This window comes from Dermacentor variabilis, chromosome 3, assembly GCF_050947875.1.
Source record: "Dermacentor variabilis isolate Ectoservices chromosome 3, ASM5094787v1, whole genome shotgun sequence".
NCBI lineage: Eukaryota > Metazoa > Arthropoda > Arachnida > Ixodida > Ixodidae > Dermacentor > Dermacentor variabilis.
In genome coordinates this window covers 178,231,216-178,246,840 of record NC_134570.1, presented here as the reverse complement: position 1 = coordinate 178,246,840, position 15,625 = coordinate 178,231,216, and the positions used below count along the sequence as shown (strand labels likewise).

The 15,625-nt window shown below is 48.1% G+C and overlaps 1 pseudogene; it reads left to right on the top strand.

The window, feature by feature from the left end:
- LOC142576544 (monocarboxylate transporter 9-like) overlaps positions 1–15,625 on the top strand; it is a 48,214-nt pseudogene that overhangs the window by 7,523 nt on the left and 25,066 nt on the right.

The following is a 15,625-nucleotide window of genomic DNA, read 5'->3' as shown; positions in this document are numbered from 1 at the left end:
CATCGAAATAAATTCTGTTTGCGCTTTCTTTCACTCAATTTCAATGCGATATTAAAATTCTGACGGTTGAAAACCATGACGTACAGCTCTTCACTCATTTTTTTCTGGAAAAGCTTTCAGCTTCTCTTAAAGGGAAACTGAAGAGTCTGTCCAATTCAATAAGACGCTCATATACGGATGCGGGAACCTTATAAACCATGAAGGTAAAATTTTTGGGGGATTTTTCACTTAGGAGCGACGCAATCGTCGGTTAAAATTGCGCAGTAGCTCCGCCCCCCGTCGAGCGCCGCGCGCTGCTGCTGACGCTGACGATGCGAGCGGAGACCGGAAACCGCGGCTTAGTGACGTCGTCACTGGTGTTCCGCCACTTCGCAGTCTTCGCGACCGTGCCTGACCGGGCTTATTTCTGCGTGCTTGCCGTCCTAATCTGCTTCGCTCGACCCTACATTCCTTTATTTGTGTGTATATAGGAGTGGTAGTTGACGTGCGCAGCATCAATTGAACTTGTAGGCCGATCATGCCGGCGTTCTGTGTAGCCTACGCTTGCACGAACACCAGCGGCCGCGACGATGTTCCGATGTTCCATTAGTTCCTGCAAGACAAGAAGCTTTCAGCTAAGTGGGAGGCTGCCGTGAAGCGAAACAACTTCAAGCGCTCAAGAACAAGTGTTGTGCTCTAACCACTTCCGTGAAGATTTCTACCGGAGTTTATCAATAATGCGTGCTTTGGTTTCTCCTAAAAAATTGTTAGCAAGCTGAACGGAAGGTGAATGTTTATCGCCCACCCTTGACGCAGGTTTCATCGCCAAGCGCGGCGAATTTTCTATTCGCACGTGTGTTGTGAAACAGCCTGCATGCAGCTACCATAACCCAGTGCAGGCGTAAAGTGTGCATATGTTGCAAAACCTGCTCACGCCAAGACGCTGCGCTCCCCCTTCTCTCGCACACATAAGAAACCGACCATCTCACGTTGCCGACGGAATTCGCCGGTTACGAGTAGCGTGCGGATGGCGCGCTGGTGAAGGTTCTATACTACACGTGCTACAACAGCCGGTAAACTTTTCCCGCGTTTAAACCGTCTGTGTAGATTGCCGACAGCTTTGGGGCAGCGCACAAATGCTGAAGATCGCATCATCGCTTACGTTCTACGAGGAGGCATGCAGGAACATAACACTACAGTTGTTTGCCCGGAAACGTACTCACTGGAACGCTGAATGCAGCTTAGCAAAAAACATACTCGCCAAAGAATGTCTCCAACACAAGGAGATGCTAACACCGCCTTCGTTCGCGTTGAAGGCAGTGCTTGCCCCAGCAATTTTTGCTTCTTGGGGAGGCCGGCTCTTCGCAATCGGCTCGTACATGTAGTATGTACAAGTATGTACGTACGTGTAGTATGTACAAGTATGTACGTACGTGTAGTATGTACAAGTATAAACCCCTTACAAGTGATCTTGCACGCGACAGCGATAGCGCTACAAGCGAGGCGATGGCTGTCGCGTTCACTCGTCGTCTGCAAGCCGAACTCCACGCGAGCGACGGCTTTGAGCGACGACTTCCCGGTATGAGGGCAGCAATATACGCGCCGAAACTAGCGTGACGCTTGCTTTATCAATTTAAGTTGATGTATTTTACTGTAGAAGAAGCATAAAATATTTCTGAAAGTGTTGCGCTAGGTTCTTATTCTTGCGCGTGTAAAATTCAATAGCTTGCCCGTTCCGTGCGACAAAGAGTAGTATTTGAGTTATGTACATCCAGTTTCGGCTTCGCACAATTGGCTAGTCGCTCATAGCATTTCCGAGCGACGAGTTCTAGATTTCTAGAAACGAGCGATCGAGCGACAACACCGAGCGATTTGTTCAAGCGACGGCCCGTTTTGTCGCTCGAAGCCGTCGCCCGTCACCGTCGCGCGCAAGATCGCTCTCGTAGAGTTTGGACTTAACGCCGAACTCCTCAGAGAAACGCAAGCTCTCGAAAATATCCATGACCGTCTGAGCAAAACACCACCAAACTACTTTTCACTGTGCTTCGTGTGTAGCGGCAGCAGTCGGTCCGGACGAACACCATTGTTGACGTCACGAGGCGCCCGACCAATGACAGGCGGAAACGAGGCGCGCGAGCTGGGCGTGTCTGCTGCTGCACTTTCCGTCGAAATAAAATATGTTTGCGCTTTCTTTCGCTCAATTTTGATGCGATATTCGAATTCAGAGGGCTGAAAACCACGGTGTACTGCTCTTCACTCATTTTTTCTGGAAAAGCTTTCAGCTTTCCTTTAAGGCGGATAACCAGTGTATCATTAGAGCTGCAGAATAAGTTCCAAGGGAAGTGAACTGCAGTTGACTTTGGCTGAAATATAAGTGTAGTGATGAAGATTTCCTAATTTCATCACCCCTATCTTGCGCTAGCCGTTCGGCTAGCGCAAGACATGTCTTATGAGAGATCGCTGGGAGATGCCTTCGTCCTGCAGTGGACATAATAATAGGCTGATGATGATGAGGATGTGCAGACCATGAACTGCCTTTTTATTTGCTTTTGAAAAAGATCAGTTAGTTAGCGCTTGTAGTGCTGCCTATCTTGTATACGTCTTGTTTTTCCGTTTTGTGCGGTTTAACTTTCTTCTGTATCGTGTACCAACTCGCCCAACAAACGTTTTGTGTCACATGTAGCGTTAAGGACAGCGCCAGCAGTGGACCCCATGGTTCCTATGTTCGACTGTTCGCGATCTGTTCGCCGTTTTCGTAGACGCACTGCAGCGTTCTACTATGTTCACTTTTGTTGCTTTACGAAACAAAGTCGGTCACTGCCATCAAAAAGTATCCCTCGGCGTTATTTCTTACCTTGTGTTCTTAACAGTGCAGAACTGCGCAAAAGGAATTTTGAATGCTCTAGAGGTGTCACTTTATATCGCTGCTTCGGCGTTTATGCGTTCTAGCGGCGTTGCAAATTGCAATATTTTGTTCTAAAAACAAGAAAAAAAATTCTTTTGACACTGACAGATATTTCAGTGGCTAAATGTATGCATGTAATGGTGACATTAAAAATGTCGTAAATTCGTCTCATCTAAGTGCGTCATTTTTGCAGGAATCTCACCGTGCATACTCTCAGCACGGTAACTTCAGAGTCATGGCCTCACCGCCCTGAGTGAACGTTGGACCAGCCGCTTCAGAAAACTGGTGACTGAAAAACGTCTGCAGCGTAAGTGCCCCTTGAACAGGATCATTTTTACCTGCTAAATGAAATCTACACTTAGGAGGAAATACAAACCTTGTGCCTGTCTCCGGATACAGAGGAGTGCGCTGCGTAGTCCAATCGCGGCATGCAGTATGCCGTGCCAGCGCCGGACGGCTCCGCCTTCCTTATTTCTAACGTACTGCTTTCATGTCCGTGACAAAACGTCTACAGCAGTCTACTTACAGCCACTAGTGTTTAGAACAATTTTTGTGTGTTACCATTACTCGTGTCAAAGTGAAAAAGACGAGTGTGTGTAAAGCGGAGTAAGTCGCTCACGTGGTTGAGGTGGAGAGGTGATGAAAAAGCTTAGAAGAGTGTCTGTATGTATGTACGTTCGTATGTATGTATGTATGTATGTATGTATGTATGTATGTATGTATGTATGTATGTATGTATGTATGTATGTATGTATGTATGTATGTATGTATGTATGTATGTATGTATGTATGTATGTATGTATGTATGTATGTATGTATGTATGTATGTATGTATGTATGTATGTATGTATGTATGTATGTATGTATGTATGTATGTATGTATGTATGGTACAAGTGACGGCGGGCGGCTCCAGACCAACGGGGTCAGTTGCATTTAGCTTGTTGAACAGGCAGGACGTGTGTCGAGCTCGTGAACAGCACTTTGAAATGCCGTGAACGCTGCTTAAATCATAGATCCGTTACCTTAAAGAGGCGTGACGCAACGCTAGCGCATTTCCCTCGCATTTACCGCTATATCTCAACAGCATATTTTTTTTTGCTGAGAAGTAAGCGAAAAAACATACCAGGACTTTACCACCATTAGGATTCCTGAATTATGTACGGCAAACAGCAGTTACAGACATGGCAACGACGACAGCGATATGTGGGCGAGACTTGGTTAACTATCTATAAAATTGCTACAGCGTTATAAGCGGCGCTGCGAATGACCGCGCGTGACTTGTTCATCTTCGAAGCAGTCTCACTCTTTCTTTTCAGCCTATAATTGTGGAAGTGCCGATTACCAGATGATCACAAGAAATTTACACGTCATTTTTAATTCCGCAGGTCTATATGCAAAATCGTATCCCCCTTTACATCTTTAAACCTGCTGATGTGAAGGTTTTAAGTGCACACTTTCCGCGTTACAGCACAGCTCGGGTTGACTCTAATTTGAAGCGCGACAGCGGAGACAAGTAAGTTAAAATGGGATCGTAACAGGTCTTGTGCGCCTTTATGCATTACGTTTCAAGGGATGACTGTGACGCTTGCGCTTTTTACTTTTTTTTGGTCATGCACTACCCTTTGGACAGAAGCATTCCAACTCTCCATTTTAGCGTGATTTGTTACTTTCTTGTATTATTGCACACGCCCTCACCCACCTTACTAATATGCCTTTTGGCGAATGTAGGCATCGAAACACATAAATAAACAAGAGACAAGCGCTTTGTCCTCTCACGTTCCCCTTTTAACTTACTTGGTTCTGTTGCCGCCCTTCAAGCTAAATTCAAGAGCAACATCGACGAACTACTCCTAATCACCACCTTTTTAATGACACTACACAGCACCGCTACGCCTTCGTGCCCTAGCACTGCTCCTTTGATTTCTTACACCAGTTCCCCGCTTACTGCTTTGCGTGGCAACATTGCCTCGAATGTTACAAGTAAATTGTCTCCTTTGGAAGTCTACGTTGAACTGCAGAGGCCGACACAATGCTGTTGTCCGAAGATACGAAGTGCGATTATGCCGTAACATGTTCATTGAATAGTCACTTATTCCCTAATGGCTATCCTTTTAAAGAAGTGGTAACTCATTTAGATCCAGAAGAAGTGCACCACGAACACGCAATGCAACGCTTAGCCACCTTAATTGATTGTGCTTACTGACCAGCTAAAAGGTGTAGCAGTGCCATTTTCCAGCAGTTATTACCAATTCGCAATTGCAACTACCTCACTGTGATGAAATAACACCTTTTAAAGGCAAGATACCGCCCGAAACTTGTGACTTCTGTCGCTGCTAAATGCGAATATAGGTCCAGTGCGTTAAAGAACTCCAGATGGTCGCAATTATTGGGAATCGCCAACTACAACGTGCCTCATAATCAGGTCATAGTTTCGGCGGATAACACACAAGAATTCAAAAATATATTTAATAGATAAATAAGTAAGTTATAGTCACCTATCTGTTGCGATAGCAACTATATGGACACTCCAGGCGCATTTCTGCCATCGTCGCCGCTGTGATGTTCTGTATAAAGTCTAAGGACAATAAATTCTTCGCCGTGTGCTGTATACTTTATGTGCGACGCAAACTTGCGACAGTCACCCGAAGATCTTGGCTGAATTTCGCGCGTGCAAGGGAGCAAAGCGGGGAGGTAGCGGGCCGTCTTCTGATGCGCGCTAAACACCGAAAGGAGGAGACGGACGGACGGGAAGAGGGGGGAGCGAACGTACTATTGCGGCGGATGCCTTATCTCGAAGGTGATCTGTGATGTGGACAAACTGTGCAGTGCGCGGGCCTCATCTTCAGAGCGACCTGCCATGTGGACAAAGTACGTCGAGTGCTGCTAGCTTCGCATGCGCTGTGCTTTCGACGCCTAGTTCGCGTTGAGCGAGAGGCAGCACGAAGGTCAATTCGCTCGCTGCCGCTGTGGCGCTTTTTCACTCCAGCGTTTCGACACAGATTTCCACGGTCGTCATGAAGGATGTATTCATGTATACCGGTGAGCTCGTGACACTGTCCTTGTTAATTTAGTTTGTAAGCGAATGTTTGCAAATTTAGAAGGCCGATAAAAAAATACTATCCTTACTTCTTTATAGGCGTCGACTAATTCGCTATCGCAATTGATGCTTCTTCTTCAGGGCAAAGTTGCGCTTTCTTTTTCTTCGATGAATACAAAAAATATTCTCGCATGCCTTGGCTGATAACGTCTTCTCTGCCGCGATCATTCGAGTCCACATATTGTTAGATATGGGACCGTTTCCTGAGCCTACTTCGAGTTCACCAGACCACATTGAATCGGGCCACAGCTAACTAAGAAGCGCAGAAGCACGGATACCACATTCCAGAGGCGCGGCACGTGCATACAAGTTGGCGGCCCCCACGTCGTGTGCCGCAGGTGGAGCTATTCACTGCTTGACTCTTCCCGAAAGTGATCGAGAGCCTGGTAATGTTCCAGGTAACTTGGGTCCAACAGACAGGACGGGTGTAATACACCGTGAAACCCTGGCAGCGTCGCCCCCATCCGCCTATTGTGACGGCGCATTGCAAGTCAGCAAGGCAAGACCGCAGGGAGAAGTAAGCCCTCGGACAATTGGGGACCAAGCAGCGACTTTCTTCGTCGGGTGTGACACAATCGCACGGGCGCCTACCATTGGCCGAAAATGACGACACCTGAGCGGGCTCGCCGATTGGCCGAAAATGGCGTCACCTGAGCGGGCTCGCCCATTGACCGAACGTGACGTGTCTTCGAGACACCGAAGGGCTTAAAAGACACAGACCGAGAGCATTCGTAGAGCATTCCTTGATTCATCTCTTTCGAGCTTCTTGCCACGGGCCGCAGCGTCCGAGTTGCTGCCGGCCCGTAATGACTTTAAGACAGTTAATTCACTCTCACTGTAAATAATGTGAATAAACCTCCCAAGATTTTCATCCCGCAGTCTTCCTCAACTCTTACAATATGGGCTCCACTTTGGCCGTATTTCCCTAGGTGCACATAGTAGATATTGTTGTATGTCTATATCTCGCATTCACTGTACAAAGTGTAATAGTGATTGCGCTTACCCCTTCATGGCTAATGCTTAAAATTTTCAATTATAGACCTTTACGCGCCAAAAACATGACCTCATCATGAGGCACGCCGTAGTGGAGGACTGGCGTTAACCTAGACCTAAGCCTAAGTACACGGGTATTTTCGCATTTCCTCCACATCGCGAAACGGCCACCGTGGCCGCGATTCGATCCCGTGACCTCATATTTGTCAACCCAGCACCATAGCCACTAAACAACTGCGGCAGGTAAGTGCTTAAAATTTAGAGAAGCTCTCACCTGTTGAGCGCATATATATACGAATGTCTGATATGCGTGTCCAATATATGATTGTTTGTTACCAGAACCTGCCTGATTTTTTGGGCAGAAATGAGACGCCACTGTCGTCTTTGAGAGAATTGTAGCCCTGACGTTTGATTCAAAAAGGTCAAGTGGCGCCAGAAGATTTACGGGAAGTAGTATCCACTCACTTAAAATTTCACGTGCATATTGACGAAAACACAATTAGCCGTCAGGGTGCCACAATGGAACGCTTTTTGGGCTTTCACTTAGTGTTGTCGCAAAGTTTGAGGTAATTGATTTACGATGTCTGAAAGTTGTGTAATCGATTGAATGCTTTTCGAGATCTCCGGTTTTCATTAACGTGAAGTAGTAGGGCTCAAAATGAAGAACCAACAAAATATACGCAAATATTTCTCACCCATTGTATAGTATTTCCACTGGTCTCCACATCATGCACAGTGGCGTTTACCTCCGCAGAGATATCTCTACAAGGTATATATGCGCTGATGCAAGAATGAGGCAGATCATTGATTTCATTGCCCACTGCACATCATTGTATTCGGGAAGTCGTGGCATGAATAGAAACAGACCGGTGATGGAATACAACCAGTGAGCCCACGCCACCTTATCTCCAGGGATTCATGTCTCCCATCAGTGGAAGGGGATAGAGGGCGCCCTCTTATGGCAGCAGCCAGTGTAGTATAGCGCGCGCACACTCAAACACGCTAATATATATACACCAGAAAAAAATAAACCCAACGTATGCGAAAACACGTTCTTGTTTATTGGCGAACGTTGCGGCTTGTGGTCCAGCCGAACGTTTTCACAGTAAAAAAGAACGCGTGTTCACGTACGTTGTGTTTATTCTTTAGTGTCATACCAACGTAGCCAGTGCACTTTTTTCGGCGCCATATATATATATATATATATATATATATATATATATATATATATATTCAACCAGTGGTCTGATATTCATGAGGGTTTACGAGATAATGGCAGTTCTGCACGTATAGAGAAGACAGCAGACCGGGTGCCCGGTTGTTCTCAGATACATCAAACCGTAAGGGACAGTTGTGACAGTGATTGACTTTTCTTCGGCGCTTTAGCAGATGTACAGCTGACTTATTCGACACCATGCATGGGAATGTATGTAGGGCAAGGAGGTCAATGAAAAAAAAGAAAATAAAAAAAACGAGGAGAGAGACATAGGTCGGAGAACGGAAAGGGGACGGAGATTAGCGGCAGCTAGGTTCCATTTGACACGAGGCGAGTAGGGGAATTGGGGATAAGAGTTAATGGAGAATACCTTACTACCTTGCGATTCGCTGATGATATTGCCTTGCTTTGTAACTCAGGGGACCAACTGCAATGCATGCTGACTGACCTGGAGAGGCAAAGCAGAAGGGTGGATCTAAAAATTAATCTGCAGAAAACTAAAGTAATGTTTAACAGTCTCGGAAGAGAACAGCAGTTTACGATAGGTAGCAAGGCACTGGAAGTGGTAAGGGAATACATCTACTTGGGACAGGTAATGACTGCGGATCCGGATCATGAGACTGGAATAATCAGAAGAATAAGAATGGGCGGGGGTGCCTTTGGCAGGCATTCTCAGATCATGAACAGCAGGTTGCCATTATCCCCCAAGAGAACAGTGCATAAAAGCTGTGCCTTACCAGTACTCACGTGCGGGGCAGAAACCTGGAGGCTTACGAAAAGGGTTCTACTTAAATTGAGGACGACGCAACGAGCTATGGAAAGAAGAATGATAGGTGTAACGTTAAGGGATAAGAAAAGAGCAGATTGGGTGAGGGAACAAACGCGAATTAATGACATCTTAGTTGAAATCAAGGAAAAGAAATGGGGCATGGGCAGGACATGTAATGAGGAGGGAAGATAACCGATGGTCATTATGGGTTACGGACTGGATTCCAAAGGAAGGGAAGCGTAGCAGGGGGCGGCAGAGAGTTAGGTGCGCGGATGAGATTAAGAAGTTTGCAGGGACAACAATGCCACAGTTAGTACATATCCGGGGTAGTTGGAGGAGGAGGAGGAAAAAGTGGAGAAGGGAAGGTAGGGAGGTTAACCAGTTTAGCTTAACCGGTTTGCTACCCTACACATGGGAGAGGGATGGGGGAGATTAAAGATGGGGAAGGGGGAGAGAGAGCACACAGCACAGCACACACACATCGTCCGTTGGAGTCCATCAATCTGGCTTGGTACGTGCCATCACTCTCACAGCCGCTTGTCTAATCCAGTCTCTCTCAAAAACCGAAGTAGTCCCTTTGTCGCCTTTCACCTGCGATGTCTTCTGTCGGCGGCATGTGAAAATCGTGTCGAGGGACAATGGTCTACTGTCAAGGTGCGCCAGAACAGATGCCAGGGACTGTCGCTGAACATTATATCCAGGACAGTCGCACAGAATATGTTCCAGCGTCTCCTTGCAAAGACAGGCATTACAGAGAGCGTTGTCGGCCATTCCAATGCGGAAGGAGTAAGATTTCGTTAAACCCATTGCCATAAGCGATAAAGCAGAGTCGCCTCTTTTCGGCGGAGTGCAGTTGGCATATAGAGATGCACCAACGAGGGCAGATGGTATTGACGGTTGCTCTGGTTGGTCTGGCTGTTTGGTGTGCACCATAGAGATAGCGTGATCTCCTGTGCAAGCACTCGAAGTCTGCTAGCTGCGTCGGATCCTGAAAGCGGTATGGCCTCTTCTTGTGCGTCTTCAAGAGCTGCCCGAGCGGCATTATCGGCATCTTCGTTTCCAGTGACGCCGCAGTGACTTGGCAGCCACTGAAACGTCACGTGGTGTCCTTTCTCCTGTGATGTATGGAGTAGGCACCTAATATCGAATACGAGCTGTTCGAATGGCCCGCGACGCAGAGCTGATTGTACAGATTGTAGGGCTGCCCTTGAGTCGCTGAAGATTGACCATTGTCGAGGTGGCTCCCGATTGACGAAACGAAGTGCAGCGCGAAGAGCAGCTAGTTCAGTAGATGTCGATGATGTTGGGTGGTCAGTCCTAAAGCTGATGGTAATAGCTTTTGCTGGGACAACCACAGCACCGGACGAACACTGCATGTTTGTGGAACCATCAGTATAAATGTGTTCACTGCCCGCGTACCTCTCGTGCAGAAGAAGCAGAGACAGTTGTTTCAGCACAGGCGACGACAGTTCAGACTTTTTCCCGATTCCTGGTACACTGAGATGGACTGTGGGGCTGATAAGACACCAAGGGGGTATCGATGGTTTAGATGCAGCGATGAAGCCCGATGGAAGTTTGTCGTTGTATTTGATGATAGTTGTGGAGAATGATGATTGGTGCCTGTCTGAAGGTAGTGTTGCAAGGTGGTGATAGGTGGCACGTGCAAAATGTCTGATGTGCGTTCTCAGGGCTTCCACCGTAATGTGAGTTCGCATTGGGTGGTCCCGAGCAATCGCAAGAGTTGCCTCTGTTGACGTGCATCTGGGCAAACCAAGGCAGACTCTGAGTGCTTGAGCTTGTGTTGCCTGCAGAACACGAATATTTGTCTTGCAGGTGTTGGTCAATTCAGGTAGACTATATCTTAGAAAACCGAGAAAGAGAGCTCTGTAGAGTTTAAGCATTGCGTCTACTGACATCGCCCACGTCTTTCCTGTCAAGTATTTAAATACCTGGGAAGTTGCTGTCAGGCGCCGTTTCATGTAGGCCACGTGCGGGCTCCAACAGAGGTCTCGGTCAATAATTACGCCAAGGAATCTGTGGGTTCGGACATAGGAAATGGTCCGCCCATTGATTGAGATCATATAAGGCGTCATCGGTTTGCGAGTAAATGCTACTAGTGCGCATTTTTCTGGTGATATGCTGAGACCCTGTTTACACAAGTAGTTCGCTGTCAAAGTGGCCGCTCGTTGAAGTCGCGCACGTATCTGAGGACGTGTGACTGCCGAAGTCCAGACACAGATGTCGTCAGCGTATATTGAAATTTTGATGGTAGTTGGCAAGTATTCAGCAAGTCCAACAAGAGCGAGGTTGAATAGCGTCGGGCTGAGAGCACCGCCTTGAGGAACGCCCCTGCTGGTATAGCGTCGCGCAGTTGGGCCATCGTCAGTTAACACAAAGAATGATCTTGGAGATAGGTAACTTGCAATCCACAAAAAAACTCGACCACCTAGGCCAACCGTCGCAAGGGCGTCGAGAATGGCCTCATGTAATACGTTATCGTATGCCCCTTTCACATTTAAGAATAAAGCTGCAGATATACGCTTACGGGACCTTTCGTGCTGGACATATGAAACGAGATCAACTACATTGTCGATGGAAGAGCAGTCACTTCGGAAACCAGCCATGGAAATCGGATAAATCTTGTAGTATTCGAGGTACCATTCCAGGCGGCCAAGGATCATCCGTTCCATTATTTTTCCTACACAGCTGGCCAGCGCTATTGGGCGGTAAGTGGTGAGTTCTAATGGGGATTTGCCCTGCTTTGAGAGTGGTACCAGGCGGCTTACTTTCCATTCGTCAGGAACATTTCCCTCCTGCCATGAGGAGTTGTAAAGGCTCAACAACTCTATCCGTGCGGACTCTCCGAGATAGCCCAAGGCCCGGTATGATATACCATCCGGACCCGGAGATGATGAGCGCCTGCATAGAGCTAGAGCCGCTTCGAGCTCCTCCATTGTAAAAGGAAGGTCCATGCGGCAATCACGGGAATGGGGGACGTCAGCTCGGCCTGGAGGATTTGGACGAGTCGCTTGGTCTGCGATCCGTGCACAAAAGTCTGCTGCGACATCGATGTTTTGCCGCCCTTGGAAAAGCGCTAGCGCCTTGAATGGGAAACGCCGTTCCGGAAGGCAACGCAGACCTTGCACCGTTTTCCAAATGTGAGACAGTGGCTTGCGGGGGTCGAGTTTCTGGCAAAACGTTGCCCAACGTTCCGACGCTAATCTATCCATACGACGCTGAATCTTCTTTTGCACCCTCCTGGCTGCCCTAAGGTCGTGGATTGATTTTGTACGCCGATATCGACGTTCCGCCCGGCGACGAAGCGCTCGAAGTCGCTCTAATTCTATGTCGAAGTCATTTCGCGTGGAAGAGATCGTCATGATGCGAGTGGCGTTTTGCATCGTAATTTTAATCGTTTGCTCTAACCCAGATGGTAGGCCCTCGCGGCAGGCATCTTCCATCTCAGACTTGAAGTTGGCCCATTGAATCGTCCGAATGGTACTCCGTAAGCCTGATCTAGACGACAAGCCTTTGATGTTCAGATAGGTGGGAATGTGGTCACTCCCATGTGTCTCAATGTCTGGAAACCACTTCACACATCTGGCGAGAGAGTTGGAGACGAAAGCAAGGTCGAGGCAGCTGCCGTATGTCACGCCTCGAAGAAAGGTCGGGCTACCATCGTTCAGGAGAGTAAGGCCATAGTTGTGGGCGATGCTTGCTAATCTTCGTCCCCTTGCATTTGTCCTTGTACTTCCCCATGCTGGATGGTGTGCATTGAAATCTCCTATGATGACCCATGGGGCGGGACAAACACTCAAGATATCCGCAAATCTTTTGGTATCGAAATTGCTGGAAGGCGATATATACACGCCTATGAGAGTAAACAAGAGTTTGTTCTTTTTAACTGTGATGCATATATATTGATTGTCGTCGTGGGGCGCAATTGGTTGTAAAACATAGGTGAGTTCACGACGAACAAAAATGATTTTGCTGCATGCACCATTTGTTGATGACATGATAAATTCGTATCCTGACAGTCTTATTGATTTCGACAAGTTGGGCTCACAAATGACGATGAGTGGAAACAGATTGGTGTACACAAACTGACGAAAATCTGAAATTCGTGATTTTAGCCCTCTGGCGTTCCACTGGATGACGGACGCTGCCTTGACTTCTTTCTGGAAGGATGGGGTATGGGTAGCCATCTTTCTAGTTGAGGGATGCAAGCACTGGGCTTAAGGCGTCCAGCACTTTAAGTGCGTTTTGAGCACAGGGTGTCCCGATGTCCACTAAAATTGCTCGAATGGCCTCCATGAGAGAACGTAGCATCGAGACGACTTGGCGGTCTGTTTTAGGGGAATCATCCATGGCCGGAGAAGGATCAGGTGGGGCCCGGACCTTCTGAGGTTCCTTCGCAAGGGAGCGGCTCGGTAGCGTAGGCCACTCCTCTAAAGATAGAGTCTTTTCTGCTTCCTTCGTGGAAGTGGTGGGCCTTTTTGCGGCGTGACTAACTGGCACCGCAGTGGAGTGGGTACTGTCACTTCGCGCATGCGCCTTCGTCGAAGACGTACGATGGCGCCTACGTCACGCCGACGCCGGACTACTTCGGCTGCCTCCCTGTGGGCCGAATTGTCTCTCGCCATTTGCTTAAGAACCGCGCGCTCCCGCTTGATGCGGGGACAGTCCTTCGACGAGGCCGCGTGAGGGCCGCTACAGTTGACGCACTTCAGGACCGTGGCACCGCAGGTCTGTTCTGCATGAGGTTCAGCGCAACGGGGACACAGTAGCGAGTTGGGACACACGTCTTTGACGTGTCCTAGCCTGAAACACTGATGGCATTGAAGCGGCTTCTGGATGAATGGTCGAACCGGATGTCGGAAATGTCCGACTTTAACGTGGGATGGGATACAATCCCCCTTGAATATTACTTTTACGTAGCGCGTATTCCCAAGACGGCGCACTTGCGTAATGATCGTGCCTTCGTATGCCGGCTTGATGAGGCTAGGTAAGTCATCATTGGGAATGGCAATGTCAATGTCGTAAATCACACCGGCTATGGATGTGTCGTCGATCGGGATAAAGGGGCGCATTTTGATTCCGTCTAGCTCTGTGATTTCTTGAAGTTTTCTAAGCGCACTCGCGTTGTACACGTCTATGGCGAGTATATTCTTGCGTGGATTGATTCTTATGTCTTTAATTTGATCCGGCACTGCACATTCCAGAAAAATGGATAGAGCTTGCCTGTTCAGCAATCGTAGGTTGCTTTACGGTTCTTCCGGCATAAAGATGATGACGTGTGGCCAGCGCGCAGGCCTTGACTTCACAGTCTTTGTGCTCGCAGGAGTTGACGGCGCTGTGTTGGCGATTTTTCTCCTCGCCCTCTTACTCCGGACGGGTATGAAGCCGTCGTCGGATGAGTCGTCTTCCGACATAGAGTACAGCTCGGTGTCACTGGGGGAGCCAACTCGCTTCCTTGCGGTTGACGGCCGTGATGACTTCTCGCCAGGGGGGCTTCTGGCATGCTCCGCGTCCATGGCCGCAAGACGGGGAGGCGAGGCACCACGAATAGCGAAGATTTCACCAAAAATTCACAGAGCACAGAAACAAGTCTTCTGCCAAGAAGACACTTCGTCGTCTTCCCGGTAGTTGGAGAAGTACGGGAGAGGCATTTGCCCTGCAGTGGGCGTAACCAGGTTGATGATGAAGATGATGACGATGATGATGAGTAGGGAAAACGGCCGGTGCTCAGCACCAATGCGCGTTCCGCTGTTGTAGCGAGAGAGGGGGCAAGTTGAATAGTGTGGCGGCGAGCACAATAGAGCAGGGGCCCTGTAGGAAGACGGAAGAGCGGCAACTTGTAGAAAATAACACAGTGCCACAATACGAATATACAAGGTCCGGCCTTTCCCGGTAACATTGTGGTCCAGTTGAGGTGCGAAAAAGAAAAGAAATCTAAGAAGAATATATACACAGGGTTGGCAAAGCGATTGCATTCCTTGGCATAATTTTAGGGAGCGGACAACTGACACCACGTCAGCTCTTTCAGATGCCCAGAAGGGGCAGTAAGTCATTCAGAATGACTACTTGAGTTACAGGTTGGAGGAAACTGGATTTATTAGCTTTACGCTCATCCCCTTTAGGCGCACGCGGAGGAAGCAACAATCAGTTACCAGCGTCTCGATTTTCGAGCTGAGATGTATTCGCGCCTCCCACTCTCGCTGCATATCCCGGTGGCACTTGAACCGCTCCGCATTCTCATTGATTTCTTTAGCGTACGTTCCAAATCTATAGTTGAAAAAAAAATATTCTCTCTGCTCGCCTGTACGGGTGTGTTGAAAACCAGACTGCAAGAGCACGACGCTCACGCGTTCGACGGAATGATGTGGCAGTTGAACGTGCCTGGAGAAGGGTAAATTCGGCAGACTTTAAACATGCTCCCGGTGATTGATGCTTATTTTGTCCAGAAGTTTCCTCAATGGCAACAGTAGATGGGCGCGTATGTAGTGAAACAGAAATGCAAACAGGCTTACAGAATATTATGCCAAGCATTTTACGTTTGTTCAAATCGTGCAATGGCGGTGGTGTCAATTTTGGTGCATTTAGCCTTCCTCATTTTACCCCGACGAGGAAAATTATCCCAAGAAGAAGACAATGCACACAGAAAG